This window comes from Ambystoma mexicanum, chromosome 11 (genome assembly GCF_040938575.1).
Source record: "Ambystoma mexicanum isolate Mex_15411 chromosome 11, UKY_AmexF1_1, whole genome shotgun sequence".
In the NCBI taxonomy this organism is placed as follows: domain Eukaryota; kingdom Metazoa; phylum Chordata; class Amphibia; order Caudata; family Ambystomatidae; genus Ambystoma; species Ambystoma mexicanum.
The window spans coordinates 1,085,659,427-1,085,673,220 of NC_090934.1; the positions used below are offsets into that span (position 1 = coordinate 1,085,659,427).

At 43.9% G+C, this 13,794-nt stretch overlaps 1 protein-coding gene across 2 annotated transcripts in view; it reads left to right on the forward strand.

Annotated features, from left to right (window-relative positions):
- Positions 1–13,794, forward strand: part of OTUD7A (OTU deubiquitinase 7A) — a 1,296,873-nt gene that overhangs the window by 470,915 nt on the left and 812,164 nt on the right. For both annotated transcript variants that reach the window (XM_069624347.1, XM_069624348.1), the window contains exon 3: positions 13,024–13,151. The gene's annotated coding sequence lies outside the window, so the exon portion shown is untranslated. The remainder of the gene's footprint in view (positions 1–13,023; positions 13,152–13,794) is intronic.

Sequence of the window (13,794 nt, forward strand, 5' to 3'; positions counted from 1 at the left end):
GTTAATGAATGCTGTGAGGAGAGGGGCGTGCTGCTCTGCACAATCTTTGATGATTTTTGGGGGGCATGCATCACCCTTACATTGTGAGGGTTTGAGATGTCTGAGGATGTTAATGACCTCGGTTTCGGAAATTTCAGTGAATGTGAATTTGGGTCGGTTGCTATCTTTAAAACTATGTTTCGTCTGGGCGTGTGTATTCTGCTTGGGTAGAGTGTTGTAGTGGTGTGATATCTTTTTTTGGAGGAGGTTAATTTTTTCTAGCATGGCTGATTGTATGGCTGTGCACCATGCCTCGTCTTAGATGATCTCATCAGGGCACGTTGGTGGTACGGTTAGTTCTTTAAAGATACTGAAGAGTTCTTTAGATTGGGAGTTAGCAGCGGCGATGCGGTGGTTGTAGGCTTCAGATTTTGTAAGGAAGATGGCATCTTTGTATTTTTTGGTTATGGCTTTGAATATCTCTTTTGTGTTATCAAAGGGTTTACGTTGCCAATTTTTGAGCACTTGGCGTTTGTCTGTACGCAGAGATTGGAGATCCTCTGTGAACCAGGAGTTAGAGTGGAAGGATTTTTTCTCTTTTTTGTTTTCTAAGGGGGCAGCGGTGTTGACGGCCCTTGTGATGGAGTCTTTGAATATTTCAGCGAGGATGTTAGGGTCTGATGAGAATTGAGGTTTTTGGCAGGGCACATTGAGGAGTGCGCTGATATTGGCTGCTGTGAGTTTTTTTGGCGCTTCTAGCTAGGGTAGCTGCAGCTATAGTGGGCACTTTAGAGCTCATGGTGACGGGGATATCGAATAGGATGAGGTTGTGGTCTGTCCATGGGAGGCTAGTGTTGGCGGTGATTGCTATGTTGCAATTGTGGTCTGTAATCCAGTCTAGGGTGCGTCCTTTGGCGTGTGTGGGCGCTGTGACTTTTTGCGGTGTATATTGCGGTCATCCTCCCCCTTTCTCTAATAATGGGAATTGTGTAAACACTGTTCTATATCATATACACCCATGCTTCTCATCTTCCAAGTAGGGCTAGTTTCACCCGCTCATCTCTGTCCTGGCAATGACCTCAATCTACTTACATAAGGCAGGGACATTTCCCCTACACTATGCGATTGCCCTTGTGGTCGTTCGGGATATAATATAAGTTCTGGTGTTTTTGTTCCTGGCTCTCCTAAATCTGATCATTTCACCCCTTTTCCTACATCTGGATTTATCTAAAAACCACATGCGCCCTCTCCTCGCGCTCTCTCATTTTCTTCCCTTTCTGCGTGTGACATCATTATACCCCAACTGGTGTGACCGTTATCCCTTTCCTCATCATCAAGATCTAGTCTGCTTATGGACAGCATTCTATGCTTGTCCTTTATTACATCACTCGATCTATCTCTTGTTTCTCTCGGTGGAGATACTTTGGTACTCCCTCTGGTCTCGTAACCATCTATTTTCCTCATCTGCATATATAATTCCTCAACCATTTTCCCCATGCCTTCTGCCTCATGCTCATCAGCCCATTTTGGTACTCTAGGTATCTCTTGAAGCTCCCTGCGGGGCTGCTGCAACCTTCTTTCTTCCTCCCATTGTTCTCGTTCTTCAACTGGTATTACACATCTATTAATAATGTGATCTATTTTATCCTCCCTTTGTTCTCTACCTCTTCTCATTTCCTTTTGTTCTTCCTCTTCCCGTCTTCTCTTCTCCCTCTTTCTTCTTCCTCTTGCTTTCTTTGCAAGCTTCCTCCTTTCAATCTCTGCCTTTCTATTTCCTCACATTTCTGTATCTCCTCATGTTTTCTCTCTGCCTCCTTTACATGCTCTTCATACCTTATTTGTTCTTACTTTCACTTCCTCTCTTCTTCCTTCTCATCTTTGTATGTCCTTTCTCATTCCTTTTTCTTTCTGTCTCGTTTCTTTCTTCTTTCTTTAACTCATCAATACCCTTTCCATCTAACTTGAGTAATATTTGTCCTCTCATCCACTCATTCTGTACTTTTGCTATTTCACTAGCTTTATCTTTCTCTCCTCTTTGTCTCTTTTTCTAGTTCTAGCAATCTGTCACATCTCTCGTTATGTTCCTCACTTTATTACGTCTAGACTTATATTTACATTCTTTAATCTTACTTTCTTCTGTACTATCATCACTGCTATAAACAGGGGATGCATATAGCGGATCAATATACCCTGCTGCTGCTTTTAACTGCTTCAGAGGATAGAATCCTTGTTTCTCAGTGTTTGTACTCTTCTCTTCAGAAGGAAAAGAGGAGCCGAGGGGACTGTACCCTCTCCCTCAGGGGTTAAGCATCTGCTCCCTCTCGGGTGGGTCTTCTCTCTCGCTCTGAATCAATTTCCATAGCTCCAAAATAGCTACAAGAAATTGTAACTTCTTCCCTGTGTACACAGCATGTAAGTATGTTGTCAGGTGTTGCAATACTGTTCTTGATAGGGAACCCATTCAGCATGATATTTCCTAATCGTAGTTGTGTACCTCAGTAATGTTTTTCACAAATGTAAAAGAGTTGTGTTCTCTGTCTTTAATTAATTATATCACATCAATCAATTCGGCAAGCACCATCAATCGCCGCCCATTTCCCAAAAACAATTCTTTAAACAATTTCCAAGCCTAAATAAAAATATTCTCTTTGCTCCTTTATTATAGTTCTATCAATTCTAGCTATTCTGCTGTTTTATTATTGACAACCTGAGCATCTTATTTTGATCTGTTTCCTCCCTCAGCTGTTATCCTCCTATGATTGATTGATTGGTACAATCTCTTGTTTTTAAGGTCTGATAAACAGCTAAATTATTACTATAATTCTATGTTTCTAGTCAAACAAATCAACTTCTTACACTGACATATTGATAACCCCAAACAAATGTCCACAACAATTTCTACTATTGTCTTTCTTTATTTTCTCTAGTAGAGATATCTCATCTCCATTTTAGCCCATTTTGGATTGTGTAGAGGATTAGTCATATCGGTCTTACCTCCGGAATCCTCTCTAAAAATAACCCAACTTTGGAGTGTAATGTGTTACCGTCTATCTCCTTGAGAATAGGAATCAAGGCAGTCTCTCTCTTTCTTAAAACAAATCCCATTCCTGTTTCCTTACTATATATATATTTACACTTATAATACAATCCCTCCCTTTTTATTTGCCACTTTCAAAGTTCTTCTTACGTCCTTTGCTCACTTCGAGCCCTTCGGTATTGACTCTTCCCCAATCGACCACTTCGCCTTCAGTCTGCGGGGTACCGATGGGGCCAGACAGGAATTTCTTCAAAGAGGCACCTGTCGACCATATTGGTTTACATGCGTGATTCTACCGCTCTTCACAGGAAACTCTGCGATCTTCTGGCTAATGGTGGAAGATGTCAAAAATCTGACAGCCAATGGAACAAAACCATCCTCTGCTACCAAATGTGCAATAGCACCTGGAGCGTTGAAAGTGCTAAATGGGATTACCACTACAAATGATCTCAGACCCAAATAACCGACAGACTCAAAGAATATGGCAAAATACTACTTTATTATCATTTCAATAAAGTAGGGGAACCTGGCAAACAGATTGTAGCTCACACACTCTCAGCGCATTTTACTTACACAAAAGGTTTTATACCTCATTATATGTCATCAGCTATGAACTCAACCTACGTGGCAACTGTAAAACCGATTAGGTGGAGGGATTGGTTAAGGAACACGTAATTACCTATAGTTTCTGCAACAATGTGTGGTCCACCATTACTTGACATGATAGGATACGATAAGTCATTTATAATGTGCCTGTACACAAATAGTTCTAGGAGTGACAAGACAAGGAGGGGGAAACAGAAGGAGGACAAACAACGATCTTACTAGGCATTGTGTCATTCAGATCTCGCGAGTGCAGGGAAGAAGGGAGGGGAGAAGTGCCAAGGCAGTTTACGGGGGGTGAGGAGAAGTGCAGGTGACTAAATAAGGCTGCCCAAGGGTGGTTCCCAAGTGCAAAGAGAAGGGACTGTAGGGTTACAGAAACAGACCCTTAAGTGCTGAGGGAGCCCGGAGTTAGTGCAAGGGCAACTGGACATGCTGGGGTGGCCAGGTGACCAGTGTACAGGGCTATCAGGAACATTAGCAGGTGGAGGAAGAGAGAAAGTGGATGTGAAAAGAATGGTCTTGAGTTGCTTCTGGAACCAAAGGTGGTTCTGCTCAAGATTGTGAGAGGCAGGGAGGCAGTTCCAGAGGGAGGCCCCAGCTGAGGAAAGAGATCTGCCCACCATTCTCTGCTTGGAAATACATCTGACCCTCAGAGAATTGGAGGAGGATGAGTGGCCCTCATGATTGGTTGGCACTCTTACCAACCTTGGACATTCGGCTCGTTAGCAGTACATAAACAACGAAACCCAGGTGCAAGGGAACAACATCAGACAACTGCCTTTCCAAGCTAATTAGCCTACCATCTCTCATCAGTTAGGTCTTAAGCAAAGGCTTCATCTTTGTAGTTCACCTTGCTGCATGTTCTCTTCTTCTGGACTTTAAAGGGGGTGAAGGTATATTGCTATCTTTGTCTGGAGCTTTATGAATAGGCCTTGTTTTCTGGTCTTACACCATGTGTGAGGAGACCATGATGTTGTCCATTCTATCCTTCTTTTTAGTGCTATTTGATTCAATTATATTAGGTGCTATTACTTCTCTTGTCCTCTGGAGACTTGGTTACTCTGTCCTGCATGCACTTTCTGCATCTTTGATTGTTCAATACTTGGCACTCACAATTATGCATTCCTCTACTTAATCTGAGAGCAATATGTCTTACGTACAACTTCTTCCACTCCTTTCCTTCCTTGCAGTTTCTTCTTGCTGTGGCATCCTTGATCAGCCAAGCAAATACCCTGTGTTCTTGCACAAATAAGTATTCCATTGCCTGTCAGCTATGCAGCCTTGGTCTCTCTCCTCAAGATTTATTGCTTACTATTATGCAATGCCGACGTACATTTCCTCAACCTGGCTGCTTTTCTCGTGTTATATTTCCTACTGTAGCAAGCTTCTACACTGTCTTATCTACCTTGCGTTTCTGTGTATATACATCTTCTAATCTCTTGTCACTTATCTTCTACGTGTGTATATCTAGTTTTCTTCATATTCGCAAATGTTTACTTTGTTGCTTCAGTTACATCTTCACTCTTTAGACATCCATACATCAGGTTTAGTGGACCCATGTATCTTTTCTCTTTTGTGGAGTCACTTCTCTTCGTTCAGACTTTACTTATAGTTCTTCTATATCCATTGGGGTCTGCAAGCTCATGTCTACCGCATCGGCTCGAGGGTACGTTCGGTACAGTTGTCTGAGCGCATAATGTCCTTCATACCTTCGGTGTGGTATTGGGATGATACTAGGTGTCATGCACAGGGTTGTTCTTCCAATATGATGGAGGTGAGGGGGTGGGCTCTATAGATGACGTGTACATCTGCTTGTCTACATCATCACAGAATCAATATCAATTAATTACAAGAACTCATTCACACTGTGCAAACGATACTTGGTTTGTCTTCCAATCTTTGAATGTGGCTTAGTGCCTATGTGGCTGACTTCTGAATCCCAATATTTGTGTGAAAATCCTGAAATTTGACACTATATTAAAAACAAAAATAAAATCACATGATTTTGGGGAAATCACCATTTCACTCAATATCTAAATTGTAAGTATCTGTATTACATATGTATTGCTCAAATTACACGTTTAGATGTCCTCTCTGTTCGCCATCACATCCTAGTACGGTCTTCTCTGTGTTATGTACAGCGCTTCTTGTTCAGAATTGCTCCAATTACAATTGCGATTGACTCTCAATGCTTGTTGAAGCTACTTGCATTCGTGCTACACCAAAAAATTATAAAAATACTTGTCATCTTGCAGAGTTCATTGATTGCCTTTTCACCACATTGGGCCTCATTCCGGGTTTGGAGCTAACCATGGAGTAATTAGCTCCATGGTTGCCTCCGAAACCGTCCCAAATCCGGCATGGTGAATGGAGTAATTACCGGTCCATTCCAGGGTTGGAGGGACCGGTAATTCCCCATTCACCTTTTGCCCTTCCCCATTCCCATTTCTGCCCCATAGGGCTCAATGGGAATGGGGAAGGAGGTAATTACGGCACCGTAAATGACGGTACTGTAATTACCTCCGAAGTACCTTTGCGGGTCCCGTACTTAACTCCTGCTAAAAGCAGGAGGTAAGGAAGGACCCGCAAAGGGACCTTGGAATACGGAGGTAAGGGATTGCCGGCATCGGCACCCTTACCGGTGCCGGTAATTCCTTACCTCCAACCTCGGAATGACCCCCATTGTCTTTGGCATGTCTGATATATGAGTTTACCAGCTTTCAATGTGAAGCCACCCTATTGGCAGCTCCGGCTTCGTACTGGAGCAGCCATTTTGTTTTCCCAAATGGCATTTAAAAGTGCAGATCTTTGTCATGAATTCCAATAGAGAACCAATAAGAGATGGCATTTCAATCTTGTATTGTTTGATTTAGGACCAAGAGGTGAACGTACATTGCAAAAGTGACGTTTGGGAATGAAAACCCCCATCTGTTTTTGTAGATCTCTAGGAGCGTGCTTGTGATTGACATAAGCCAGTTTATATACATGTATGATTGGATGTTTAAAAAAGTCTTCCCAGGAGCAGGAGTGGATTCAATGAAAAAAACTGCTTCTTGATGAGCTCATTAACGTCTTTCCCCAGTGTATGCATGTAGAGCAGGGACCCGGAACCTACAGGTCTCCACATGCTGTGTACTAGAGCTTCCATAATTCCTCACCATTAACTATGCTGGTTAGGGCTCTTGGTAGATGTGGCTGAAAACATCTGGAGGGCAAAAGGTTGATGACCCTGATGTAGAAGAATGCATAAAATGAATCTTTCCATCAAAGGAGTGTGTAATGAGCAAGATGGGGACCATATTACTTACATGTTTTTTTTAAAGCCTTGTGGCCTCCACTCAGGTGCAAGGTCTGAACCGGAGTCTCCATCCATTAATTAAAATTTTCCAACCCATACAAATGCATTTGGATGAAGGTTTCCACTGGGGTTCCACTGGGTGTACCAGACAGTTGTTTGCAGCTGGCAGGAATGGGGTTTTGCAGTGTAAAATGTATTTATTTGTATGACTACATGTTCCAATGCTATCTCTTTTTTCAGCCTGTCACGCTACCAAAGGACCTGCTGCTCAGTACCCACTACCAGTAGATCTATACCCACTGTCTAGAACACATTATGAAGGTACATGCATCCCAACCTTATTTACTGCACTTTCTCCCACTCGAATTAGAGGATTCAAATCTATATGCACAGTCTTAAACAAACACACCCCAACTCACCATACTGCCTTCATTTACCTACCCTCTATTGTGTGCTTCCAGCTCCAGTCAGAGGCTTGAATATGGACCGGTTCTCCAAATCTTAAGAGAGGATAGTGTGATAATGTCCCCTGCTTAACTCTGGCACCTAGCATGAGGGCAACTTGGGGGTCGAGCCCCACCACACTACCTCTCTTTACCTACCCTCTATTGTGTGCTTCCTGCTCCTAATCCTGTCAGAGGCTTGAATACAGGCTGGTACTCTCAAGGTTAACAGAGGATACCGTGATGATATCTCCTGCATGGCCCTGGTTTCTAGCAGGCGTTCAACTTGGGGGTTGAACCCCACCCCACTGCCTCTCTTTACCTACCCTCTATTGTGTGTGTCCTGCTCCTGTCAGAGGCTTGAATACAGGCTCCTACTCTCAAGGTTAACAGAGGATACCGCAATGATATCTCCTGCATAGCCCTGGCTTCTAGCATGCGGTCAACTTGGGGGTCGAGCCCCACCACACTACCTCTCTTTACCTACCCTCTATTGTGTGGTTCCTGCTCCTTTCAGAGACTTGAATACAGGCTGGTACTCTCAAGGTTAACGGAGGATACCGTGATGATATCTCCTCCATAGCCCTGGCTTCTAGCATGCGGTCAACTTGGGGGTTGAATCCCACCCCACTGTCTCTCTTTACCTACCCTCTATTGTGTGCTTCCAGCTCCAGTCAGAGGCTTGAATATGAACCCGATCTCCAAAGCTTAAGAGAGGATAGTGTGATAATGTCCCCTTCTTAGCTCAGGCTCCTAGCTTGTGGGCAACTTGGGGGTTGAGCCCCACCACACTACCTCTCTTTACCTACCCTCTATTGTGTGCTTCCTGCTCCTGTCAGAGGATTGAATGCAGGCTGGTACTCTCAAGGTTAACAGAGGATACCGTGATGATATCTCCTGCATAGCCCTGGCTTCTAGCATGTGGTCAACTTGGGGGTCGAGCCCCACCACACTACCTCCCTTTACCTACCCTCTATTGTGTGGTTCCAGCTCCAGTCAGAGGCTTGAATATGGACCGGTTCTCCAAAGCTTAAGAGAGGATAGTGTGATAATGTCCCCTGCTTAGCTCCGGGTCCTAGCCTGTGGGCAACTTGGGGGTCGAGCCCCACCACACTACCTCTCTTTACCTACCCTCTGTTGTATGCTTCCTGCCCCGGTCAGAGGCTTGAACATGGGCTGGTACATCAAAGCTTAAGAGATGCTACTGTGATGCTATCCCCTGCATAGCCCTGGCTTCTACTATGTGGGCAACTTGGGGGTCGAGCCCCACCAAACTACCTCTCTACAGGCTTGTACTCTCAAGGTTAACAGAGGATACCGTGATGATATCTCCTGCATAGCCCTGGCTTCAAGCATGCAGGCGACTAGGGGGTCGATTCCAACCACCTGCTACCTGCTGTGGGGCCAGGGGTGGGGAATATTGCAATAGACCCACTTCCACTGTAAGAGGGCTCCTTAAAAACATGCTGTCTTCTCCTTTATCAGACTTTGGAAATCCTACCTTTGGAAAAATGTCCACAAGCGTTCTCCACATTGGTCATGAGTGGTAAAGCAAACTCAGAGCAGAGGGAAGAGCTGCCAGCTCCGCTGCCTGTTCTGGTCTTGTGCGTGGCTGATCAAATGCACAGAACCTCTGAAATCAAGATGGCGGACCAGCCTAATATGGGAATGGTCCGTGGCACCCACCATAGCTGGAGAAATTAATCCTATTCACCTAAATTAATCACCCATTCACCCACCAAGTGAACCATGTGTGCTCATGTGGTGCTATGGATTAGAATTAACCTGCCTCCGGTGGAAGCATGGAGAGTTATATAAATCCATTGAGAGAAAGATTACTGGTGTGTATTTGGAGTAGCAGAGCAGCGAGTGGTGAAGAGGTAGGGGTTCAGTAGTAGTGGACAATGGAGGAGGATATGAAGACGCAGGAGTAGAAGATGCAGGAGGAGGGTGAAGTGCAAACACAAGTAAAACAGGAGTGAAAGGTGCAGGAGGAGTGAAAGATGCTGTAGGAGGTGGAGTTGCAGATTGCATTCTACTATGCCATGACCACCTCTGGCTTCTGCCTAATATGAATGAGTCTGGTGTGAGGTAGGTCAGTAGGGGAGGCAAGGAAGGCCAGGAGGATCCTTAGCTGTTTTATCAGGTGCTAGATCCCCTTCTTGTCACAGGCACCTGGACCTGCTGCCACCCAACCCTGTCTTACAATCCTCCTTGAAGACCGTTGGTGCTTATGGGCCTATTGTGGGACATCCGCGCTGACGGACCTAGCCACTTTGGCCTCCTGTCTCATGCTCGTTCCATCACCCACTTCTCTCAGACAATGGATAGGTGTGTGTTGTCTTACTCTCTGGCTACCCCTGTCCCTATACTACCAAGGGACCTCCCACAGTTCTTCTTCCTTGGTTTCTGCTCTTTACCCCACCCTCCAACTGCTGTTCATTGATTCATGCTACTTCTCCACCTACTCAAACTTCTTCATCTCTCCTCCTTGATATCCTACCTCTTCTGCACCAAACCCTACTCCTTAATGTCCTCATCCTCCCACCTCCTCTGTTCTTCTTGCCCCACGTTCTTGATGTACGACATCTGGTGTAGTTCGGGATTTTCAATCCTGACGAGTCCCACTTGAAAACGACTGTCCGGTGTGCCTGTTATGAGTTTGGAGATTCTAAGTTACTATGGATATGGACTGATGTTGTGCGCATTAACACTTGGACAATACAAGCTCCAAATGAACACCGATGGTAAAGAAATGTGTGAACATATTGTGTATGGTGATGAATCTATGGAGAAAGGATAACTAGACGTTTATATCCCAGCCTACTTGTCAGGCTCCTTGACCCTCCTCTATTCTAAAGTAGTGATACATTAGCAGAATGGGTTCACGAAAGAAACAAAGAAGCTATCTCCAGAACCTTCGATGTTGGACATTCAATATTGATATATAGTGAATGTTGAGAACTACCCCTGACGTTATATATTAATTTCCCCTGAAGAAGTTCTCTTGGTTGATTGTTGAACATTATAAGAACAAAACATGGTGGGTCTGAACCACTGTTATAGTAATCAGTGTGTATGAATTGGACATTGTTGTCTATGAGGGCCTATTTATAGGTTTCCTTAAAAAATGTGTAAAATATACCTGCAATTGAGTAACGTACTGACTACTAAACAATAACGTTGTGGTGAGGGAAGTAAGAAACTTACCAATGTTCTCTTTATGAAATTCTATTTATAAATATTGTATTCTGCAATAGATATTCCACTGCACATGCCACTTTAATCACCTTATTGTGAATGGAAATATTATGTTTTATATGTGGTTTTAATATGCAAATGTAATACATTATTTGATACCAATTCTTGAGTTTAATTAAATCGAGTGTCTTCATAATGTGATTTCCTATAGACTGGTAATATCCACAATGAATGAAGGATATACATAATAGGGAATATGTGTGATACATACTTATGTAAAATGGAGCTGGTTAGTGTCGTTGTCGTGTGACCCGATGAAACAGTATAGTGTTGTTGGGATCTTTTTTGAGTCCTTTCCCATCTCTGCCTGTACCATCAAAGGTGGTAGACAACGCATAAACGTTGTAGCACTGGCTTGGCATATGTCTCATGGCGGATTGGGGGAAATCAACCTCAACAGGCCAAAATGAATGCAGTATTCATAACATTCCTGGGTCTTAGACACCACCATCAGAAGTCTAAACCCGTTTTTATAAAGCGGAAGAAAGAGGAGGCCACTGCATCAAGTAAAAACAAAACAAGACTGAAGGTGGAGGCCTGCAGTTAAAGCCAATCAATAAAGATTGACGAAGACATGTTGATCAATGCCTTCAAAGAGAGCAGAGTCAGGCCACGCCGCAAGAGGTAGAGTGGTTGCTCTCACAGGGACCAGTCACATTGCATTACTTCATGGATAGGATATTAATAGGTCAACACCTGGTCATATTAAAATGGATTGCGCTAGAAAATATCAAGACACTGCTTGATGAAATTATATTTTTATTTACCAATTTACCTCTTCAGCATCATTAGAAGATGATTTGATAGAGGCCAGAGGGAGGTGATCTGACCGGAGCAGTATCTGAAAGGCAGCAATCGGGGCCCTTGCATGGGACTGTGCCACACTACACAAAGGGGACATTAGGCTGACCTATACCTCTGCCCCCTCCCTAACAGTGGCATCCCTAGTAGCTTGTAGGAACAACCTTACACCCACTGTTACAGTCTATCTACTATCCAGCTAGTATATTTGATTTGCCCTAGAAAAGGCTCTTAAGAAACAGCTTGACCAATGGGCCAAATCTCACCAATGCTTGCTTAGCTGGGTAACACTAACCTGGGCTAGGGTGGGCTTGGCTTGTAACGGACCTCCAGCTCAAGCCCAGGCCGGGGAGTGTGAAACATGCCCTAATTCTTGTAAAGAAAAACGGCTGGCGGAGGAAAACAATCAAGGGAGTACGTAATGTACTGTTTCACTACTGCGCAGATGCAGGACTGGTGATGGGGAAGGGGCTGTGCAGCCAGCGATTATAGGTGATTGGCGAGAAGGTATGGGTTGGAGGTGAGGGGCGTGCATTCCAGGTAGTGAGGGGTGGAGGTAAGGAGGGTACCACAGGGCTTGAGACAGGGACGGACGAAAAGAGGTAAAATGGCACATCTGGCAGAGAGGCAGAAGTGACGAGGTAGGGAACTCAGGCCCCCCATTTGTCTGCTACCACTTCCCCTGGGTGCTGATATCAAATCCAACCAAAATGAACATCCATGGACAAAAGGAACAGGAGCTTGCACCATAGGGCTGAATTTAATTTATAATTTGTACATGAAAGAGTCAATTCAATAAATTAATCAAAATGATCAATATAAAGACAAATTGTTCGGTTACGGGAACATGTTTGGCGCAATCCAAGTACTTTATCATGGCAGATACAAATACTCTTCTGTCTTTATTGTCGTTCTACGTCGATATTAAGTAAATTTAGCGGTTTCCCATAGAATGTGACACCTGTCAATTCTTTCACACTGGAAATTGGATCTTGCCTTACAGGGATTCTTTCTTTTTTTTTTAAAAAAATATTTTATTAAGATCAGTAAGCATGTAAGGTTCATTAATAGTTACAAGAACAGATAAAGATAAGCAGATGATATAACTTATAACTTATAACTTATTCAAGACAGCTGAAACAGCATCATAACCTCATGTTGTGCTACAAACAGTGCATACATATCCTACTGCATGACAGATGCAATTTAAGATAAGCTTTAATCTCATAGTTTTGTGACACCTGCATCAAAGACAAAACAGGGTTCAATTCTGATTATTTTACATTGTGTGTGAAAAAGGATATTGGTCTGAAAAGAATGTTAGAACCCACATAGGCGCTACCAGTGACATGCGTTACAGTGTGCACATCTATAATAGAAATTGAAGCCTATACAATCATCATGGTTACCTAGCAACTTGCGCTAGTTAGCACGCTATGCAGGAGGCCTACATCTCATGGAAGTGGCCTACTCTTTGCTTTGAAAGACACCTATATGTCCAATACCCTCTGCAGCAATTCACGCAATGCTTCTGGCTGGTCTCTAGACGTGTCTTGTGGGAATGACTAGTAGACTTGAGCCTGTCTCTTCTGATTCAGTCTACAGGGCCAACAGAAGCAGCAGCGTGATCATGGACCAAGCGCCCACTTTGCAGCTCCCGTGAAAACAGCACCCTGGAGTCTGAGCGCAAAATGAATTGCAGAGTTCCTGTCATCGGCAACTGAAAGTGAGTACTCACCCTGGCAATGCGAATATTTATGAAGTGCTATATTCATCGCCAAAGTGCAAAGCGCCAGGGGTGGCACACTGCAGTCATGCATAGAGTATGACTCTTGGCTGGCGTACACGGGATTCAAGCTAGGTCGAAGGTGGTGCTCCTGAGACTAATTTGGCTTCAGAAAACCAGATGATCATTTCCAATGGGGCCAGAGGCTAATTTAGCTCCAGAAAACCAGATGATCATTTCCAATGGGGCCAGAGGCTAATTTAGCTCCAGAAAACCAGATGATCACTTCCAATGGGGCCAGAGGCTAATTTGGCTCTAGAAAACCAGATGATCACTTCCAATGGGGCCAGAGGCTAATTTAGCTCCAGAAAACCAGATGATCACTTCCAATGGGGCAAATTAATCCGATGCTTGCAGGTGAAATGATGAGTTATGGTTCCCGATCCAGTTTCACAAAGGGACCTTATTGCATCATATCACTATAGCGGGACTGTGGAGAGCAGCCATCTTGCTGACTTTTCTAGCCATGTTATAGAGTGGTCCATTTCCTGACGAACCTTCCAGTACACGTGTCCCTTTAGAGGACCCAGTTCACAAAGCGGACCAGACACACAACACAAAGGGGTCTGTGTTCAGGAATGGG